This window comes from Saccostrea echinata, unplaced genomic scaffold (assembly GCF_033153115.1).
Source record: "Saccostrea echinata isolate AGI-Se365-2 ecotype Australia unplaced genomic scaffold, CSIRO_AGI_Sech_v1 ptg000001l, whole genome shotgun sequence".
Lineage (NCBI taxonomy): Eukaryota > Metazoa > Mollusca > Bivalvia > Ostreida > Ostreidae > Saccostrea > Saccostrea echinata.
Window position 1 is genome coordinate 12,599,733 of NW_026889750.1, and position 23,787 is coordinate 12,623,519.

Below are 23,787 nucleotides of genomic sequence, written 5' to 3' on the forward strand. Positions count from 1 at the left end.
CTGATAAACTGTATAACCTATCACTTCTATTTGAAGCCTCTAAGTATCCTGTATATTTAGATAAAGCCTTGAAATTCCAAAGGTAGGTCATCATGACCTACATTTTAGATGAAACACTTTGAGAACCCAAGATGATTCTAAGCCAATTAGTACCTGAGAGTAGGTCATGGTGACCTGCTTATCACTTGTCATTTTCTGAGAACCCAAGATGCATCAACTAAGTTTGATGATTCTAAGCCAATTAATACCTAAAATACTTTTAAAATTATAGCCATAAGATTTCAAAAAGTAGGTCACAGTGACCTACTTTTCAGATGACATACTTTGAGGACCCAAGATGCATCAACTGACAAAATTTGATGATTCTAAGCCAATTAGTAACCGAAATATTTAATTATAGTCATATAAATTGAAAAGTAGGTCACAGTGACCTACTTTTCAGTAGACCTACTCCAAGGACTCAAGATATATTAACTGACAAATTTTCATGATTCTAAGCCAAATAGTACCTGAAACTATTAATTACACCACAAAATTTCAAAAGTAGGTCAAAGTGACCTACTTTTCATGTGTCGTACTCCAAGGACCCAAGATGCATCAACTGACAAAGATTGATGATTCTCAGCTAATTAGTAGCTGAAATATTTAATTAAAGCCATAAATTTTTAAAAGTAGGTCACAGTGACCTACTTTTCAGTTGACTTACTCTGAAGACCTAAGATGCATCAACTGACAAAGTTTGATGATTCTAAGCCAATTAGTACCCGAAATATTTAATTATACTTGTATAAATTGAAAAGTAGGTCATGGTGACCTACTTTTCAGTGGACATACTCCAAGGACCCAATCAACTGACAAATTTTGATGATTCCAAGCCAAATAGTACCTGAAAATATTAAATACAGCCATAAAATTTCAAAAGTAGGTCATGGTGACCTACTCTTCATGCGTCGTACTCCAAGGACCCAAGATGCATCAACTGACAAAGTTTGATGATTCTAAGCCACTTAATACCTGAAATATTTAATTAAAGTGTATAAGTAAAGTCGTTATAAGTCCAGTAGTGTGCATCCTTAGGCATATCATCCATGCAAGTTTGGTCAATATAGGGCTTATAGTTACTTGGAAATGAGATCTACTCCAAAAAATTTTAACCTGGTCACTCATCCAGAAAATATAGGTCAGATCCAGCATCCCAAGCAAGTCCAGTAGTGTGCACCCTTAGATGCATCATCCATGCAAGTTTGGTCAACACAGGGCTTATAGTTACTTGGAAATGAAATCTGCTCTAAAAACTTTAACCTGGTCACTCATCCGGAAAATGTAGGTCAGATCCAGCATCTGAAGCAAGTTCAGTAGTGTGCATCCTTAGATGCATCATCCATGCAAGTTTGGTCAACATAGGGCTTATAGTTACTTGGAAATGAGACCTGCTCCAAAAACTTTAACCTGGTCACTCATCCGAAAAATGTAGGTCAGATCCAGCAATTGAAGCAAGTTCAGTAGTGTGCATCCTTAGATGCATCATCCATGCAAGTTTGGTCAACATAGGGCTTATAGTTACTTGGAAATGAGATCTGCTCCAAAAACTTTAACCTGGTCACTCATCCGGAAAATGTAGGTCAGATCCAGCATCCGAAGCAAGTTCAGTAGTGTGCATCCTTAGATGCATCATCCATGCAAGTTTGGTCAATATAGGGCCTATAATTACTTGGAAATGAGACCTGCTCCAAAAACTTTAACCCGCTTCAAAAAACTTTAACCTGCTCCAAAAACATTAACCTGGTCATTCTTTAGCTGAAATTGCAGCATTTGAAACCTTGACTGGTACAATGAAACACACTAGAAGCATCCTCCATGCATCTCTGATAAATATAGGGCATAGAAGTTCTTGAAAAGAAAACTGCTCCTAAAACTTAAACCTAGGACGCCAACCCTGATGCCAAGGGTATTACATAAGCTCCCCAAACTTCGTTGAGGTGGGCTAAAAACTCAATTATGATAAGGAATATTATCAATGTCTTACTCATTTTTTCCTCAATTATGATAAGGAATATTATCAATGTCTTACTCATTTTTTCCTCTGAGAAAAGGGAGAAAGTACTGTTATGCACAACATTTGTTACTGTGTTAGTGATGTATTTTATTTTATTTAATTGTTTAGGTGGCACTAACAACTGATGGATGGACGTCCAGGAGTACAGACTCATTTATAACACAATAACTGCCATATTTATGGACACCGACTGGACTTACAAAATTTTGTGATTCGAACAAGAGTTTTATCAGAAAATCACACAGGTAAAAATCTAATATTAAAAAAAAGTAAAAGGAAACGAAAATTAATAAACAAGAAATTAAAATATTTTTTCAAAGCATACTTAAACTGAGAGGTATGATTAATTTTGTTTACGAATTATTATTGTAGGTGAAAACATTGCTGAAATTTTGAACAGGCAGTTGAAGACTGGGGCCTTCCTTCTAATCCAAGACCTCCAACAGTAACAGACAATGCTAGCAATATGGAAAAGGCTGGCATTTTGTTTCAAGCGGAATATCACATAAAATGTTATGCCCATACACTTAACCCTGCAGTGCAGAAGTCTCTTAAGGTGAAGCAAGTATCCCATATTCTTGCTAGAATGAGAAAGATTGTTGCCTTCTTCCATCGTAGCTCTGTTGCAACTGCAAAGCTGAGAGAACAAGCTGGAATTCTACAATTGCCTGCACACAAATTATTGATAGATGTACCCACAAGGTGGAACTCCGCATATGATATGGTTTGTCGTTTTCTTGAAATGCAGTGTGCTGTTACAACAGTTCTGAGGCTGAAAGAAGAGTCTAGATTTAGAGACAAAGATATAAATTCATTTACAGATGAAGACCTACCTTTTGCTGAGGAAGTCATGGAATGCTTAAAGCCATTAAAAACTGTGACAAAATCTCTCTGCACTGAGAGCATGCCTACCATATCTGTCATAATGCCTATACAGCACACTCTTCTTCACAAGATGCAAACAAGAGATGATGAAAGTACTGGGATTAAACAGATGAAGAACACAATTGTTCAGGATCTACAGCACAGATATGATCACCAGAGATATATTCTTACTCTGGCAAGCTTCATTGATCCCAGATTTAAATCACTGCCTTTCCTAGAAGATGACACTTGAAAGAAGAAGTTCATTCAAATGTAATTAACAAACTTGCTGAACTTGGGCAAATGAAAATTAAACAAGAACCTGAGGAAACTTCAGATCCACCATTACCATCATTACCAAATTTGGACCCAACCCAAAGAACTGCATGATGATTCTACCTCAAGCATTACAGAAGTAGCTGTTGACATTGACAGTAATAATAACAGTCCTCAGAAAAGGAAAATTAAGCAAGAAGACTTAGCATCATTATTTTCTGATGTGTATTTTGTGTCTTACACCCCAGCCACAGAGAAACCTGTTTTGAAAAAGCAACAGAAAATATTGAAACATATAAAAGTCTGCCTCCTGCACCATTTAACAGTGACCCCTTACAATGGTGGAAAATACACAAGGAAAATGCCCTTTAGTGGGTTCTTTGGCAAGAAAAATTCTGTGTATCCCTGAAACTTCAGTAGCATCAGAAAGATTTTTTTCAACTGCAGGTGACATTGTCAGTAGCCAGAGGGCTTGTTTAGGTGACCATAATTTGATTTTTAGTTTTACAGATCCGCTGACTCTAAAAATTTGCATTTTGAAAAAAAAAAAAAATTCGGAATTTTTCAAGACACTCGTGTCAAACCCATGTTTTATAATACCAAATCAAACACATGTGGAGAATGGTGGACATCGTTGGATTGGTTTCATTGTTTTCAAAAACCAACCTACACTTTCAAACAGTTCAGGGATTTATCAGTACCTTCTCTGGGGCCGAAATTCGTCCCCATTCCCAATTGAAAATGAGTTAATTTTTTTCCAATTTGGCAGTGTTTTTTCCCAATAGGTGAACAATGCTTTTAAAATTAATTATCTTGGAAAACACAAAGTAAAATTGTCAGATTGTCTGTAATTTTCCTCTATTTAACTCATTTAGCAAAGCTACAGTCATAACACGTTTAAAAACACTGTAAAAACATCGCCAACTTTTAATCCGAATTTCCTCAGTTTTTCTGAACATGGTGATATTGTGTAATTATATAGACGTATTAAGTTATTTCCACCTATTCAATTGATCTACGAATGAATAGTAAGCACTGTAGGTATTATTTCAGATAAAAAAAATACATTTTCAATGCATTAATACATACATGTATTAAAAGAGGACTTATAGAAAATGTGTACTTGGTATAATTTTTGCAGGAGGTTTATAATCCCCAGAAACAGATTCTATACTTAAATTGGAATCTCATACATACACGTTACTACCTAAGTTGTATCACAGGTACTTGGGTCTTGGTTTATAAATATGTATGTACCTTATTGATATGTAAAAAAAGTACATATCAATAAGGTACATACATATTTATAAACCAAGACCCAAGTACCTGTGAGTTGTATAAATACTTTATACTCAGTCATTGAAGTCAATTTTAATTTATTAGTCTATTGTTCATAATTGATCTTGCATGATGAAGTTGGATCATATTTAATTGTCTGTTTGGTTGCCCAAATTAGAGTTCATGCTGAAATGTTAAATGAAATACACCTGAGTATATGATTTAAGCAACATTTTAATTTTTTCCCAATTCCCCAAAAATGGTATTTCCAAAAATAGGCTGATAAATCCCTGATTAACAAATTCAACAAATGCAAAACAACAGACTGTGTCAGGGAAATACGTAGTGTCACAAAAAAAGTCGCATACCATGACAGTTATATAAAATGCCGTGCAACTTCACAAAATTATGTATCAATAAATAATAAACTGTGAATTTTGTCTTCTTTTTTTTTTTTTCGTCCTCCGACTTGACATTTCTTGAAAAAAAATCCGTAAAACTAAAAATCAAATTATGGTCGCCTTAAACACCCAATTTTGTGTTAATGCCCCCAAAATCTACCTGGTTCAAGATCAATAATATACCGCCTGTCAATCATAAATAAAACAATAGCTACTGATCTGATTAACAGGCCAGCTACCGGTGCTACCTGATGTTCTGATATTGGATGTTTCGATAACAATTACCTGACTACGCGACAACCTCTTTTCTGTGCCCCGCTTGATTTGTCGCTTGGGTCCACAGAAACTCAATTCAGTAACAATATAGCGACCCCCCCCCCCCCCCCCCCCAATAAAATGAATCAACACAAAATGGAATAAAATAATTGACAGAAGATAATTAGACACTGATGGCATGAAATAAGTTTGAAAATTATGAAGATTCCTTTTAAATTATCACAGGTTTTATCTGTAAAAGCAGATGTTTAAAAAAAACTCACAAATAGTACACGTTACGTAAATATTGTATTTCGTGTACAATAAATTGGGGATTATTTTTAAATTGCACTATCTTCGGATGGCATTTATTTTATTTAAGAAATTTAGATTACAAAAATTGGCAATAATTCTTCACCACGTAGTGGAAGAAATGTCAAAATCATAGTTCGAATTTCCTCTAAATTCCTTATTCGTAAATGAACATCATGGGCACCAGTGTCGGCCAGGGAAATCAATAATTTCTAGATTGTTAATGTACTGAAGAGAAATGGAACTTTTTTTCAATATTTACACGTACAATATACCTTGTAATTATTTTTTACTGACAATTAAAAAATCATTGATATGATTGCTTTGTAGCTTACAATCTAGTTTTTTAATATAATTTTTAGTAAAAGGATATTTCTTTATTCATGATATTTTTTTTATCAAAATTTTCGATGAAAATGTTGAGATTATCAAGTTCGTGCAAAAGCATTATTTGGTTTCATCACTGTTTCACTCAGAATTAGACAAGAAACGTGTGTAATGTTGGCCATGATCACCATAAAGACTTCCTGTATAATGCAATGTGTATATGAATTTTTGGCATCTTGAGTATTAGGGCACTCCAGGTAAATAACATCTGTACTAATAAGACCACTCCCTCTTCTCAGGTAACCGTACGGTAAAAAAATTGGGTCTTTAAAGCCTTGTCATGTGGACAATCTTCCTGAAAAAAAAATCTGCAGTAATCTTGATGCTTATACCAAGACTAGTGTCTAAAAAAATTTTTTTTTTAATTTGTCAATTTTGTGTTCAAAACAATCTATTCATAAGAGTAGCTTTAAGTTTCTCATACTTTTTGCATTAATTTTTCAGTTTATTTACATTCCACTAAATCAGTGATTGAATTTGAATGAAAAAAAACTATAATTTTTGTTATGTCTTTATTGAAAAAAAATAAAGAAAAAGGTAAAAATGAAAGTAAATATAATATTGTGATATATTGTAATACAAAATTTAATATCGCAATATATCGCAATACAATTTTTTAGTCCCAACACCCAGCCAGTGTGCGAAACTAACTTTTCTAAGCTATAGACAATTGGTCTACAACAATTTCAAATTCTATAGACCTGACAAATCATCTGTAGACCAAAAAAAAATAATAATGATATAGTTCCATGTATATTTTTGTTTTATTGTATATTTTGTCAATGGCTTATTCCTTTTTCCCTATACTGCAATATTTTATGCATTGACATTAGACACATGGACATTTATAACCATTACTATTAAGCAATGATTCTAGGTTTTTTATTGTGTTAAATCTAAAGCAAACTAGCATGGCGCGGTGCCATGCTCGTTTTTCCTCAGCGCCATGCCCTTTTTTCCAGTGCCATGCCCTTTTGCTACTTGCCAAATATAAATAATATGCCCAACAGTGGAGATTGACTAGCTGCTCTGTTTATTCAGTGCATGCTGATTAGCCCTTTTTTTATTTAATGTGTACTCAAAGGTGTGAATTCACGGCAGGATATTACTTCTCGCTTCAACGCACACAGCCACCTGGCCAGGTAACATGCCTCAGGCTGTTAGGGTATAGGAGACAACATGAGAAAAACATCATTTGATTTCATTGAATAAGCAAGAATTAGCCCAATGTCTAAGATAGATGAACTTGTGAATTGAATAAATTAAGACAGAATCATTTTTTTTTTAAACTGAAAAGAGGGAAAAAAAACATAGTTGATGATGAAAAGTGTAAAACAGTCTGCTCATTTAATCTGAATAAACTCAACTTGAATTGCACCAAAACTGAATATTATATGAGAAATGGGCTTGGAAACAATAAAGTATGAAGGAATTTCTTTAAATGATGTTTTGTTCTTTAGAGTTGACACCCTGAAGGTCAATTCGAAGTATTTATCAAGATTTTCAAGATTTGATTATTTCATTAAAGTTTTATTTTTTTTGTTTAGATCAAAATTTTCACTTGATAATATTGATAGATTATTTTCCAAATAAAGAAACTGCCTATAACAATTATTTTCTAAGTATCCCCCCCCCCCCTTTTGGAAAAAAATTATTTTTGTTTTTTGCTTGTCATACACCAATAACACTACATGTATTCCAAACAGGAAAAAATCCTGGGATGCCTCCAACTAATAATTCTTGGTGCATGCAACAGCTAGATTCACAACTATAATGGTTTTTAAAATAACCTAATATCTAATTCCCTGTGTAAAAAATTAAATATATATAATATTTTAATTGTCATGTCAGTGTGTGAATTGTATTATGTTGTTTTTCTTTTTTAAAAATGAATAATTGAAAACAGATTTATAAATTTCATGACCTTTTAATTACTTGTATACAATGTAAATAAAGAGTTTAGTATAACAATAATTAAAGTACATAAAGTAAAAGTTTATAATTTCAAAGGCATGTTAAAGAGTGCCCCCATGAAAACTTGTCATGGCATAAAGTGCCCTTTTGACTTTTGGATTACCATGCCCTTTTTAGGGTCTAGATTTAACACTATTTTATACACTTTGAACATGTTGAATTTTTCAGATGCAGGGAACATTAAAATTAAAATTTCTTAAAAAAAAAAAAAAAAAAAAAAAAAAGATGTGTTTACTGTAAGATGCAGGTACTGTTTAAGGAAAAAAGTGCCAGGCTCTTAGGATTTTTTTTTTTTTGTTTTTTTGTTTTTTTTTTTTTTTTTTTTGGTTGAAAAATTTTGAGCATATTTCTCAAAATGAAATGGATTTTTATGTACTAGTTAATCAATAATAATGAAAATATATAAATTTCACTGAATTTAATATAAATTATCTAGGTCTATCTCTCTATCCCCTTTTGCAAATATGCATGCCTTCAGATTATAGAGTGAACATTGATTTTTTTTCATAGTAGAATTTTAAATGTCCTTAATTATATTTTTTTATATGTGATTTTAATCTAACCAACACCCATTCTCCAGTTTACAGAGTCAGGAAATAATTCAATGGGATATTCAGACGTATTTACCATAGAGGAATTGAGGAAATTTGGATTAGGAAAAATTGACGATTGTTTTTAGGAATAAATAAATCATGTAGTACTGCAAAATGGATCAGATAAAGGAGATTTATGAACAATAAAGCTTGATGCTTAAGTTTTCATTGGCTGAGAATTTTAAAGCATTAATTTGGGGAAATTCGTGGTGATTTTTCATTAGAACTCGCATGAAAAGTTGTATTGAGTAAAACGGCCGCGTTTACTCTATAGACAAATCGGTCTTGAGGTACTGACCTCGCTATAGACCGGACGCATATTCTGTAGATTTTGTCTATACTTCTACCATTAATTTCGCACACTGCGGCCAGCTCTATGAAAAAGAATGGCCACAAAATTTAACAAGAGCTGGGCTAGAAATAATTATTTTTGTTTATTGGTCACTAGGGCTATTACCTTAAATTTTTACTGGTCAGCTTAGTACTTTCACTGTCCCACTGGGCCAGTAGATTTTAAAAAGACTGGCCCAAAAAACATATTCATAATAGTAATATTTTTTTATATTTCATACTTAGAAGTACAACTTAACAAAACAAGAAATGGTAGAAATTGGGACACACAACCGTGTCAAGTTAACTAGCCCCTCCGTGAATGAATTTTATTATGCATAAAGAAAATGCTGACCAAAAGGGTACATGCCCTCTGCAATGTACTTGCCCAGATTGAAAATTCACTGGCCCCAGACCAGCTGGCCATCAATTATTTCAAGCCCTGAAGAGGACCAGGGGCCACATCGCTCACCTGAGCACTCTGTCTTGAAAAGTTTTAAATAAAAAACTGGTTCGGGAGGGGGGTTAATTTGAACTAACTTGAATCTATACTTCATAGGGATGCTTTTGAATTAATATGACATATAATGGCTTTGCTGTTCTTAAGAAGAAAATTTTGAATGATATATCCTTTGTATATTCCTTTGTATAACTATGATCCCCTGTTATGGCCCCTCAGTTCTCCTGTGGGGGTCATCACTTGTACAAATTTGAATCTACATTACCTGATGATGCTTCCATTGAAATATGACTAATCATGGCTTTGCTGTTCTTGAGAAGAAGATTTTTAAAGATTTTTCCTACGTATTCCTATGTAAAAATTTGATCACCCATTGTGGCCCCACCCTAACCCTGGGGGTCATGATTTGAACAAACTTGAATCTACACTACCTGAGGATAATTCCACATAAATATGACCAACCATGGTTTTGCTGTTCTTAAGAAGTTTTTTAGAGATTTTTCCTATGTATTCCTATGTAAAACTTTGATTGCCCCTTGTGACCCCACCCTACCCCCGGGGGTCATGATTTGAACAAACTTGAATCTACACTACCTGACGATGTTTCCATATAAATATGACCAATATTGGCTTTGCTGTTCTTAAGAAGATTTTTCCTATGTATTCCTATGTAAGACTTTGATTGCCCATTGTGGCCCCACCCTGAAGTAACCTTGAGGCCACGCCCTTTGCCCCAGGGCAATTTCCCATGCAAATTTAAATCTACAACATATCTTCATCCTTCTGTGTAAGTTTGGTGATAATCTGCCCAGTGGTTCTTGAGAAGATTTTTTTAGCAACCAGTACTTTTGGTTTTATTTACCTAATCATCTCCCCTTGCTTAAGGGCCACAACCCTAGTTTTAGTATAAATGGGAGCCCTTGGGCCAAGGATACCCTGTGACAAATTTGACAATAATAGACCAAGGGGTTCTTAAGTTATGGCCCATATTCTAACAAGAGGCCCATGGGCCAAATTGCTTACCTGAGCAATGTGGCTAGGAAAAAAAGCAAAAGTCAGTTCAGTACTGAAAAGCTAAAATGCATGTGTTCCCCACCTACCCCATAAATGGGGGGGGGTTCATGATTTGAACAAAATTGAATCTACACTAAGGATGTTTCCATATAAATATGAGCAATCATGGCTTTGCTGTTCTTGAGAAGAAGATTTTTCCTATATATTCCTATGTAAGACTTTGATCATCCATTGTGGCCCCACCCTACCCCCGGGGGTCATGATTTGAACAAACTCGAATTTACACTATCTGACAATGATTCCACCTGAGTTTCATCTTTCCTGGCCCATTGGTTCTCGAGAAGAAGATTTTTAAAAGATGCAATTAATTTTTAACTATTTTGTAATTATCTCCTCTTGCAAGAGGGAGTAGCCCTTCATTTGAAGAAACTTGAATCCCCTTCATCCAAGGATACTCTGTGGCAAGTTTGGTTGAAATTGGCCCAGTAGTTATGGAGAAGAAAATGAAATTGTGAAAAGTTAAAGACAACAATGCCAACAATGACAACGACAGACAACGGACAAATTTTGATCAGAAAAGCTCACTTGAGCCTTCGGCTCAGGTGAGCTAAAAAGTTTACGCATACGGCACAAATGGCCATAGCATTAGTTCTTTGAGCCTTTGGCTCAGAAGAGCTAAAAATCAAAATACAAAATGGGGGTTAACACTTCTTTTGGTGCTACGAAGATTTAATATGTTCTTTTTGCACTGTAATTATGTCACACATATAAATCAAATTTTTTAATGTTTTTCCTCAAATATTTTTTATTCAAATAAATTATCCGAACAAACACAGTCTCAATTTATCTTGAACAGACAAATTTAAATTTGTGACATCAAAAAGTTTCCAAATACTTCACATGGTCAATTATTTGACCTTTCTGCACTCAAAAAATGTCATTTTTCTGGAATGAAAAATTTCACACACAATAAAATCATTTGAAAGTAATGTCATTTTACTGAATTTAAGCAGAATGAAAGAAAATTAAAAGTGGGGGTCTGTAATGTTAATTTTCAGATATTACTAATAAAGCTTAAATTGAGGCTATTGTTTTCCTGGACTTTCACAATATATTTGCTATATTTGTCAAATATGATGATAGAATTCATGATAGTATATTTAATATGTAATTTAGGACCAGTATAAAACAGTTCATTGCACACAGTAAACTCTGTGTGCAGGCTGCATGGAAAAATAGGAATCCAAACTTAACAATACTGTAAATACTTCAAAAGAGAAAAATTGATCGTTTTCTTCTTAAAAAAAACCCTTCCGCCACAAAATATAGTTCCTCACTTAATGCTTTTGGTATGGAATTTAATCATGGGGTTTTAACCGAATATAGATTAATTTGCATTAGAAACCAAAATTTATTATAAGAACTAAAACATTAGGCAGATTTTTTTAAATAGAGCTCAAGACAAAACTCTACTGAAAAGCTCAGGAACATACCTCTTTAAGCAAAATTTATTCAAAATCTTATACATGAGAAGAAAAAAACACTTGCTGTGGTCTTCAACTTGACATCTAGATATATCAACCACATATCAATTAACAATAGTTACTTCCATTCATATGTCGAGACGATATATTCCAGTGAGCTTGAAATAGAAGATACCACAGAGTCTGACACATCTGTTTCATATTTGGATATTTTACTAGAAAAAAGATGTTTATGGTAACCTAACAACAAAGCTTTATGATAAACATGATGACTTCAACTTTTCAATTGTCAACTTCCCTTACTTATGTAGCAATATACCTTTGTCACCTACATACAGGGTTTCTAAGACGAGGTAAGTTAATGACAAACAAGTTGATGAAACAAGAATATCAACAGTCTCATTTAAAGTCATCATTTTGCAAGTTCTATGGTCAATACAATGACCTTGTCAGCAAATACAATCTATCATTAAGTCAAATGCTGATAGACATTTTCATATTAATTGTTAGGCCATTATTTACACACTAAATTGTCTACAGTTTTTCCATTATTTTCCTATCATGACAAGGAGAACACGGTCAGCAGGGGTAGCTCACTCCTCCATGGCACCTGATCCCACCTCTGATGTTTTAGAGGTCTGTGTTTGCTCTGCTCCTGATTTTTATTGTTTTGATGGACTTCTGAGCTTGAATGCTGTTCATTATCTCCATATTTCATCTATACTACTTGAGGATTGTTCCATATCAATATGACAAAGATGGCTTTGCTGTTCTTCAGAAGATATTCAAATCATATATTCCTTTGTAAAACTTTGACCACCGTACCACCAGGGATCATGATTTAAACAAACTTTTAATCTACACTACCTGAGGATGCTTCCATATCAATATGACTAATCATGGCTTTGCTCTTTTTGAGAGGATTTTTTAACCATCTATTCCTATGTAAAACTTTGACTACCATACCTGCGGGGGTCATGATTGAAACAAAATTGATTCTTCACTTATTAATGAAGGTTTCACATATTTTTCAACTTTTTTGGCCCAGTGGTTTTTGAAAAGATTTTTAAAAGATGCTCCCAAATTTTCACACATTCTTAATTATCTCCCCTTGAAAGAGGGCATGGCATTTCCTGTGAATACACTTAAATTCCATTCATCCAAGGATGCTTTGTGGCAAGTTTGGTTCAAATTGGCACAATGGTTCTTGAGAAAAAGACGAAAATGTGAAAAATTTACAGACGACAGATTATTTTAATGTAATTAAATATAGTTTATATAATAGATATCAAATTACTTAGCACATGGTTAACCAATGTCATGTGATCGTAATAGCCAATCAAATTACTCCTCAAGTTTTGCTTTGTCTCTCTAGCACAGTTCCTGCAAATCTCAAGTAAATTCCTACGGATTTTATTTATAAGACTTACGTGAAACTTTGCCGGTGTTATTTATATTCTCTGTTGTGGATTGTAATATCTAAATAGCAGATACACCACGTGTAGTTCCACGTGTGTTTGTTTATATGGACACGGGCGAATAGTCTCATAATCCGTGACCTATGTGATTATTGATTGTTTGTATAGATCTATTTATTTGTAAGTGACAATGTCTGGAAGGAAAAGAAAACGTGCCGAAACCTCATCAAGACCGACAGATAGTGAACTTTCACGTTGGAACACAAGTGAACCTGAAAATTGGACAGCATCGGAAATTTTGAACAAACTGAAATAGAAAGGAATCGTGCTGCCACAATTGCTCAAAAAGTCGCAGTTAGTGCAAATATATCAGGACAATGTTTTGTCAAAGGAAAACAACTTCGACAAGTAGTGTAACCGACATTGATCTCGGAGCTAACAATCAAGATGGTGCAGAAGATACATTTCCGGCATCTTCAGATCAGATAACCGAGAACGAGGCTGGGCGGATGTTGACATCTAGGCAAGATGAACTGTCTGAAGCTATACGAGGAATAAGAGACTCAGTGACAAAGATGGCAAACGAACTGGATGTCCTTAAGAAGAATCATCCGGGATCCAACCAGCCAGGTAGTTCAACTGAGACTAGGAATTACTTGAATCCTCAGTCCCTTGAATGGAACCCCTTGCAGAATATACCTACCCGAGTTTCCTTGGACTCTTTGCCATATGTGGAAACAGTATCACCAACACTACGAAGCAACATAATCCAAGGTAAAGATATAAACCTAGCCTTACTTATCATGCCATGTGAGGTAGAGGAACAAAGGGTGACCGACAGTGAAGGTATATACATCTTACTGAAACAAAATCATGATGCTAGGTTGTTAAGAAATCTAACTCTTAATGAATTTATAATAGCCTTTACGAAGTACAAAAACATCATTTGTGAGGTTTATCCTTCAAGACGATGCCTATGAACATGACATAGTAGAAATGGCATCCACTACAAGAGGATCTGCCTTCTACGAATACCATAAGGCGTTCTCAGCCCTAGCAAGTGCACTCTTGCTACAGAGAAACATTAACATCGACTGGTCAGTTAGAGACACTAAATTGTTTACAACCATATTTTCAGGTCAAACTATGATATGATGCGTTCTGTAGTAGCTTGACACATTCCTCACATTTCTGCCCGAAATCAAAGATGGGGCTCATATCTTCTGTAAATCCAAATGGCAAGATGAAACAAACACCTAGTAATGTGGATGTTCAAGTAGTGATGGGACATCGGTTAATTTTTATAATTGATCATCAGTTGGAATAAATTTCTGCTTCCCATGCGATTTTACCATTTATAATCAGATTTCATATTTTTGTATACAAAAAGCAGACATTACAATTATTTCATATTATTTCTTTAACATGAATATATGAAATATATAATATATTATTTTCTTTGTTGTTTCGCTTCTTTTACACTTTCTAGGCCTAAAAAAATTAAATTTCTTTGTTTCCTGTAACATTCCCAAAAAATCAAGGGTCGGTAGCTCGGGATTTTTTTTTTTTTTTTTTTTTTGCTTATGAATAATGGGGTCAAACATCCAGGGACTGAATTATCCAGGTGTTATATTTACAGTGGACACCCAACATGGCTGCCTAGCGGCAGAAAACGAACTTCAAAAAGTTGGGGGGGGATTGATTACTCTTTATATATTGAAAAGGTAAATGTGGACTAAATTGCATACACTATATCTCAAATAAAAGATACAATTAATATTTTTTGAATAAAAAGAATCAGCTGATTGATCAAATTAAGAGCAAACACAGATTTGGCAGAAAAAAAATCCACTCGGGTAAATTGAATGGGTCAGTCGGGTTACAGGAAACAAACATAATTTTTTTAGGCCCTATATATGCACCTTTCAGTTCTTAAACACCTCTGCTCTGTGCTAGTTGGCTAGTATCAGATGCAGACGCCATTTCTTTCATTAAGAAGAAATAAATTTTAAACCAGAAATGGATAATTCCGGAATGTATTGTATTAGAAGTATGATTCCGATGATCAATTATGAAAAATTATTATTGATCATTGGAATCGGTAGCATTTTTTCGTCAACAATCGATGTTTTCTGATTATCGGTACAACACTATGTTCAAGGAAGACCAAGAATTTCATACAAAGGGAAAGAAATATGTAACAACTTCAATGGATCAAATGGATGCCACAGGAATTCTTGCAATCTCCTCCACATATTAATGCAAACTAAACAACCACTCTGCATCCAATTGCACAAAAGTGAAAAACAAATCCAAAGATCACACTCAATCGGAGAAACAATGACTAATTTATGAAGAGAATGGGGACAGGCAATGCGAAACAGCAATAATCACCCCGATAAATACTTATTTACTTGAAAAAGAACTTACTAGACACCCCGACAGGATGTTTGTTGATTCATTAATAACAGGACTAGAGAAGGGATTTAACACTGGAATAACAGTGTTACCTAACTCTACATTAGAGTGCAAAAATTTGCTGTCAGCTAGAAAACAACCTGAAATTGTAGACAAATTATTAGAATATGAAATGAAGAAAGGTTACTTAGATGGTCCATATGACATACCACCATATACCATTTACAGAATTAGCCCCATTGGAATTTCTCAAGGGAAATACTAAAAGAAACATAGACTAATTGTTGATTTATCTTCGCCTCACAATCAATCATCTGAAAAGAGTATTAATGATCTTATTGATAAAGACGAATATTCTTTGCAATATGTGCGCATCGATGATGCCATTAGCATTTTAAAGACTAGGTAGGAAGTCACTCATCTGCAAAACTGATATAGTGGACGCCTTTAAATTAATTCCTATCTCGCAAGAAGTTCAACCCTATTACGGAATTAAATGGAAGAACAAATACTTCTTCTACAAGAGACTAGTATTTGGTTGTAGGAGTAGTCCCAAAATTTTTGACATGCTTTCCAAAGCCATCTGTTGGATATTAGAATATAACTACAATGCAAAAAATATCCTCCATTTACTAGACGATTTCATCACATTTGACCTCCCTGGTGAAGGTGGACTGAGGAGTATGGCAGTTTTGACCATGGTATTCAAAAAGCTCGGAATCCCTATTTCAGAGAAGAAAACAGTAGGTCCAGACAGAGTGATTGAATACCTAGGAATTATACTTGATTCTAAAATTATGGAAAGTCGTATTCCCTTGGAGAAAGTTGAAAGAATATTAACTTTCATTAATAACCTTCGATCAAAAAGATCATGCACAAAACGGGAGCTTCTAAGTGTCTTAGGCCATTTTAATTTTGCAGCACGTGTAATCCCCGCTGGTAGATCATTCATTTCTTACCTACTTACCCTAGCCCACTCCGTGTGCGAACTTCACTATCATGTGTACTTGACGAGTGAGTGCAGAAAAGACTTAGACATGTTGGAAAAATTCTTAAAAGGTTGGAACGGAAAGTCTTTTTTCTTGGAGGAAAATGTCACATACACGTATGACATTTCTTTATATACTGATGCTTCATCAAACCATGGCTTTGGTGGGTATTATGCCGGACAGGGGTTTTAAGGAAAATGGACAGAAGAAATTCACAACCTGGGAAGGGATCCTCTTTCTATGGCGCTGTTAGAACTATACCCCATAGTAGTAGCTGTGGTTCGATGCGGACATGAATGATCGGGAAAACGGATTAAATTTTTGTGTGACAATCTGGCTACTGTTCAGATAATTAGAAAACGTCGTTCTAAATCTTCTATCATATTGAAGCTTATGAGAAAATTAACTTGGAAATCAGCATGTGAAAACTTTCATGTCCCAGGTAAAGAAAATGTGATAGCTGATTCTCTTTCTCATTTCCAGATGGCCCGATTCAGAGAAGCAGCTCCAGCAGCATCAAAAGACCCAGTGAACATACAACACACTGCTCAACGCGTTATCGGCTATTCGGTTGTTATCGGGCATTCGGTGCAAGAAAAGCGATGTTTAGAAAGCGTAGGTGATTTTAAATTTCTTAATTCAACGATAACTGCGTACTCCAGCAAACAAAGTTTGTGATCTTTGGCAGATATATGATTATACTTTCAGCAGCAAAAAGCACAAACCAAATCACTCTCTTTCAAAAGATCTACAGCTCTTTCAAATGATATTTTATAAAAATTTTGGAATATGTCATCACATTTTAGCTTCTCTAGAAGTCAATTTCAGTTTTTTGTATTAAACAAAATAGTTTATATATTCTATGGACAATCATATACCTGTAGATAAGCAGACTAAGATCAAAAATCCAAATTAAGGGTTAGTTAACAGGCATTTAAAATGTCTCGTTAGGTGAAAACGTTATCGTCAACAAGGTTGATGTTGCCGGATAATTCGGTTTTTACGAGTGCACGTTATCGGAAACTCGGGTTAAAAAGTTTTCTTCAGCTTTAGAAAAAGATTGGAAAAAAGTCCATTATAATCTGTCAGTCTTTGAAAATTTCAAACGTGATGTTTTTTAAGAAATTTTTGAAAATTTTCTAGCTGTCCATTGTTAGTTTTTGTGATACACATGCATATAATTATAATTATGATTTTATAATAGAACCACTTATCTGCTCAATCATTTTTCTGTTTTCCATTAAAGATAGGCACTAGTGGCTTTAGGCGGTTTCAGACGTAAATGTACATGTATATAACAAATCTTTAGTTTCTTTAGTTAGTCAGGTCTTACGATCTATTATGTCATTTTTGAAAAAAAAAAAAACATCATCACTTCAAGTGCCCCAATGAGCTAAAAGTTTGTTTTGTCCAATGCAGAGCGATAGCATTGTTTGTGTCTAACCATTTTAAGGTTTGAAATAGAGGAAATCGAATGAGGTGCAAATATACCGCAAAGAAATATTTCTTTCTTGTTATAATTGGGTATGTAGTAGATTAAGGAGACTATCCTTGTACAAAAACATGGTTCAGTAAAAATAAATAAATAAATAAAATTGACCTTAAAAAAAAAACGTTGAACTCATTTCCCAAACGTGAAAAATACCTATTTAGGGGGGGGGGGGGGGGGGGGGGGGTTGCTGGTCGATTCACTTCAGTTCTTCATGTTTCACCTTTTTAACCTTTTCTACAAACAGCGATCCGCTTTTTCAGTGGGGAAGGGGATGTGCCAAAGTTTTTTTTATTTACTTCACTATACAGTGCAGGGAACTAATTTTGTTACATAAACCAGCATCAGCATAAGCATTAGTAGCATCAGGATCGAGCTAGCATCAGGATCAGCATTTAAAAAACAGCATTACCAGGATCAGCATCAGCAAGCAAAGGATAAAACCAGCATTGACCTACATAAAATCAGCATTATCCTACTAACATCAGAAAATCAATGAGTTTTAATTCAGTAAAAAATTAAAAAAGAAAGAAAGAATATTGGTTAAAGTATTCACATTATTGATACATAGTGAGATATTATGATCAAATAATTGTAAAAGGCACTTTTATTGCTTTAAACGGCAATGCTGAAATTCATTATCTACTTCCGGTAGCATGATGCTACTTCTGGTAGCATTGACCTAATTATAAAACAGCATCAGGATAAGGATTACTAGCATTAAATCAACAAGCAAAGGAAGCATTCAAATCAGCAAGCAAAGGAAGCATTCAAATCAGCATCGATGCTGTAACAAAATTAGTTTCCTGCACTGTAAATATTAATAACTCTGTAAATTCCAGGTGAGGTCCGAACCTCCCCGACACTCCCATCCTAAATCCGAATATGAGCTCTACCTACACATTGAATTGTCTACGGATTTTTCATTTGGCCGATAAGGCAAAGAGCACACCGCGGGTGTGATCGGTCGACAGGGGATGATCCCTTCTTTGCCTCTGAACCAACATCTGATGTTGTTAGTGTTCCATGTTTACTCTGCTCCAAATGTATACTGTTTCAATAGACTTTGAACTTGAATAAGTTATATTTTTATTTCATTGAAAATAGTTTCTTTCTGTTAGTAACGCTTTTTGTAAACTAGTTAAGTCAATTTTTTTCTCAAAAGTTGGAATTCTTGGTCATATTTGGTCTAACACCCTTTTGGAAAATTCATTTAACCACCCTTGAGTTTAAATTCTTTAATTGCTTTATACAAAACTAATACATGTATGTACTTAGTTCTAACAAAAGGAATAACAATGGTTAAGGGGAGATCAAAAATGCAAAGTCAAGGAATAAAAACGAAGCAAGGAAAACAGAGACAAGAGCGAAGAACAGTGCGTAACTGGAAGGCAACACACAGAAAACTAAGAGTAAATTACTGTGAATTCAGCAATAATTGCAATGCTTTTATATTGCGAATAATGCAACGTAAGAATCTCAGTAAACAAATTTGGCATTTGTATTTTTGTTACAACAGAGATTTATAATTCAGAGAATTAACTAATACGATATTTTCGAACAAGTCAAGATCATACACATTTAAGTGATTATGAGAAATGCCAAAACTTTCTTGATCAAAAAACACTCCTTTTCTTAAAGTTACATATTCTAAAAAGAGAAAAATGATATCCAGAAATTAGAATTGTGTTCTTGCCACTTTAAATATTATGATTTAATGAAGATTTCCTTTGTTTCTTTAGATTTTTCCGATAACATCCTGAAAGTTAAAAAAGGGCTATTTTTACCCTTTAATTACATCTTTGCGAGATTCTGACGATGTCATATTGTGGACAATAATTAATGTGAGGTAAATATGAGGATTTTGAAGAGAGGAGCTATATGCAGCAATGCCAATCGGCCAAAAACTTGCAAAATATAACAAATTTGACTTTTAAAGTCTTCTCAAGACTTACAAATACTATAATAAGATATATTGGGGCTTTATTTTGTATCTGTATTCATTCTTGTTCACAAAAAGCACATTCAAAATTCTCTGTTTCTATTTTTACAGTGTTTATTTGCAACAATTTACTAACCTGTCAAAATTTGTTATCCACCGAATGCCCGATAACAACCGAATAGCCGATAACGCGTTGAGCAGTGTGTACCATCACTTCAAGAACTTGTTTTGTACTAGAGGATCAAGCAGATAAATTGTGCGATTCTTCCAATAGTGGAAACACAAGAAATGCTTACATAACAGGTTTTAGGAGTTTCTGTAATTTTCTACCTTCCATTGGGATAAGAGCAGATGACTTTAGACCACCATCAATTCAGAACAAACACTCATTTATTTTGTGACACACTGTTTTAAAGCTTTAAAACTGTCCATCAATACCATTAAGTTATACCTAGCAGCTGTGAGATTCTTCTATGTGAAAGCTGGCATTCACTGCCCTTGGTTCACCATGAATGAAACATGCCCCAGACTGCACACCGTATTAAGAGGGATAAAGAAACAAAGCAATACTAGAGAGAAAAGAAGACCCATAACTTACAATATACTAAGTCAGTTACATTACGTTCTGAAACGAGGGATGTCTGGCAAACTCGTGGACACAATGCTAATGTCTGCATCCTCATTAGCATTTTTCACCTTCCTACGACGTGGGGAATTCACCATTCAGAATGGTAACCTGGACAACATGTTATCTTTACCAGACATTATGATGGATGACACAATGAATGCATTCACCTTGGAGCTAAAATTAGCTCAAAAACAGACCCTTTCTGTCAAGGAATAAGTATTAGGATCTTCAAATCTGGTAATGATGTATGTCCTGTCAACTCCATGGTGGAACATCTCAAGATTCGCAAAACCTGGAATAATGGTAGAATATCTCCTGCACTTTTCATTGAAGAAAGTGGAACTCCATTGACTAGAAATTTCTTCATCAGTAAACTTAAACAGCTACTTAACTTGTTGGGATACAGAGATGAAAAGTACAATGGACATTCCTTCAGAATTGGGGCAGCAACATCTGCGGCATCGGGTAATGTGGAGGATCACATGATTAAAACGTTGGGAAGATGGAGGTCCGACTGCTACAACCGATACATTCGTACAGACGATGACACATTGTCCAGTGCACAACAGGCAATGTGCAACAAGTGATTCATAGTGATTAAGTGATGAAATGTTTCAGTGATTCCTAAGGATGTGATTTTTCATTTGCAGTGATAAACCATATGTATGTAACTTTAAGTTCTGTTCCAAGTCTCTGTTATGTAACCCGCTAAATAATTGCACACTGATGTAAATAGAACTGGAATCATATTACCTCTTGTTAAAACCTTTATATTCATTGAGTTATTGTACATAGTCAACAGTAACATGATCAACATATAACTTTCATCTAGGATGCTAGGTGCATTTCAAAATTATAAATCAGTGTACTAAAGAATTTTTATTGAAGTAATGATAGTTTTCCTCACAATTATGATACTAATATGGATTGTTTCATGGCTTTGTTTTTATGTTTGTTCTCTTAAATTTTCAACAATAAGCATATTCACTATAAGGACTTTTCACCTGAGAAATATATGATTAAATAGATTTCCATTGGATTGTTATTGTAAAAATTCTTAAACCGATATTTAGTGGAAGAATTCCTTGTATGAAGTTTTCAACTAGGCATATTATTTCTTTGTTAGTCTATTATACAGTAATATTGAATATTTCAAAACTCTGTGTTTATATATACATTTGTTTACTTAGCAATTTTGTTGTATTTAGAGGATGTTTATCAGATTAAGGATGGTGGTGGTAACAATTTCTTTTGGGGACTTTCAGCTATCTCAAACACACCAAGTGTCTTGTGATATCTTCATTTTGGGCATTTCACACATGAATATTTATGTCATGTGTTATACAACCCCAAAGAAATTGCATTTTCAGCATACATGGTACATTCGATTTTTACAAGGCCATCGGCTGCAAACACATGCACAAGGCCATCAGCCTACTTTAGTTACAAGGCCATCGGCCAACTTCACAAGGCCATCGGTCAATCACACTAGGCCATCAGCCAATCACACAAGGCCATATCGGCCACAACATGCTCAAGGCCATCGGCCACTCATATGTTTAAACATTTTATCTTATGCAAATGTTCACTGTGTATGCATTATTTGTACATAACTGATTAGCATTGATGATGTGTATAGCTGTGTAGTTCTCAAAAGGCAAATAAAGATTTTAAACTATATCAGATTTGGTTTTATATAAAATTATTTTAATGTAATTAAATATAGTTTAAATAATAGATATCAAATTACTTAGCACATGGTTTACCGATGTCACGTGATTGTAATAGCCAATCAAATTACTCCTCAAGTTTTGCTTTGTCTCTCTAGCACGGTTCCTCCAAACCACCTCCTCCCCACCACCACCTTAATTTGATCGCAGAGAACTACTTCCGTTTATATGTTGCATGAGTTCACACAGGGCATTTCACATATATTTTCATTTCACACATGGCATTTCACACATCGGGTTAAGGGTCGAAAAATCGGGTGTAACCCGACGAAATCCGGTGAGTTGGCAACTATGCACATGAATATTTATGTTATGTGTTATACAACCCCAAAGAAATTGCATTTTCAGCATATATGGTTCATTCGATTTCTACAAGGCCATCTGCCGCAAACACATGCACAGCGCCATCAGCCTACTTCAGTTACAAGGCCATCGGCCAATCATACAAGGCCATCGGTCAACTACACAAGGCCATCGGCCAATCATACTAGGCGATTGGCCAATCACACAAGGCCATCGGCCACAACATGCTCAAGGCCATCGGCCACTCATATGTTTGAACATTTTATCTTATGCAAATGTTCACTGTGTATGCATTATTTGTACATAACTGATTAGCATTGATGATGTGTATAGCTGTGTAGTTAGCTGAGTAGTTCTCAAAAGGCAAATAAAGATTTTAAACTATATCAGATTTGGTTTTATATAAAACATAACACATAACAGAAGACGAGGGAAAGATGGACGCCAGACACTCTTTGATCAGAAAAGTAAAAACTAAAAAGTAATCAAGATTACATTTTTTTCAGAGTAATCGATTACATTACAATTAGTTGTAATCAGAAAGATGTCTGACTTAATACCTATTTCTCATGATTACACAGTTGTCTGTAATCAACTACAGCTGATTATGATTCTTTATTACGATTATCCCATCCTGATTTTGGTTCTAGTAGGGGCGCTGAGTTGATCATGAAATTGAAAATTTTGGCTGTGGTTGAATTAGAAATGGATTAGCATCTTGCTTAGTTTGTCATTTTCATGTGAATTGTAATGCAAAGTTACTGCAGTAACTGCATTGTTTTACAAAATAAAGTTGCAAGTACACCATCACTTAAGGGTGACAACCAGAAGTACTCATACTTCCCTTGTACTATCAAGGAGTGGAACAACTTATCTCCAGAAATTGTTTTGGCCAAAACAGGTCCAGCACAATCTCTTAATTAAACTATTTACAGTACAGCTCACGAGTATCTTCCGGAAAACACCGGCCACGGTGGACCCTTGGTCCACGCTTTTGCGTGGACTTTGAAAAATGTCGGTGTCTTTGATGTTTCGTTTTCAGCGCTAAGCTGGCACACGGTGCGACACGGTGTAAACACGGTGGGACACGTTGCGTTTGCTCCGTGGAACTCCGTGCTGGTTAATCAACGTTAAGTGGTTTGAAATGACTTTAAATAATTCATTGAAGATTTTAGAATAAAAAATC

General features: G+C 34.6%; 1 protein-coding gene and 1 pseudogene across 2 annotated transcripts in view; one reads left to right on the forward strand and one right to left on the reverse strand.

Moving 5' to 3' along the window:
- LOC133185471 (hepatic leukemia factor-like) overlaps positions 1-23,787 on the reverse strand; it is a 144,304-nt gene that overhangs the window by 96,777 nt on the left and 23,740 nt on the right. The gene's annotated exons all lie outside the window — the stretch shown is intronic.
- Positions 13,480-21,669, forward strand: LOC133181075 (uncharacterized; annotated as a pseudogene).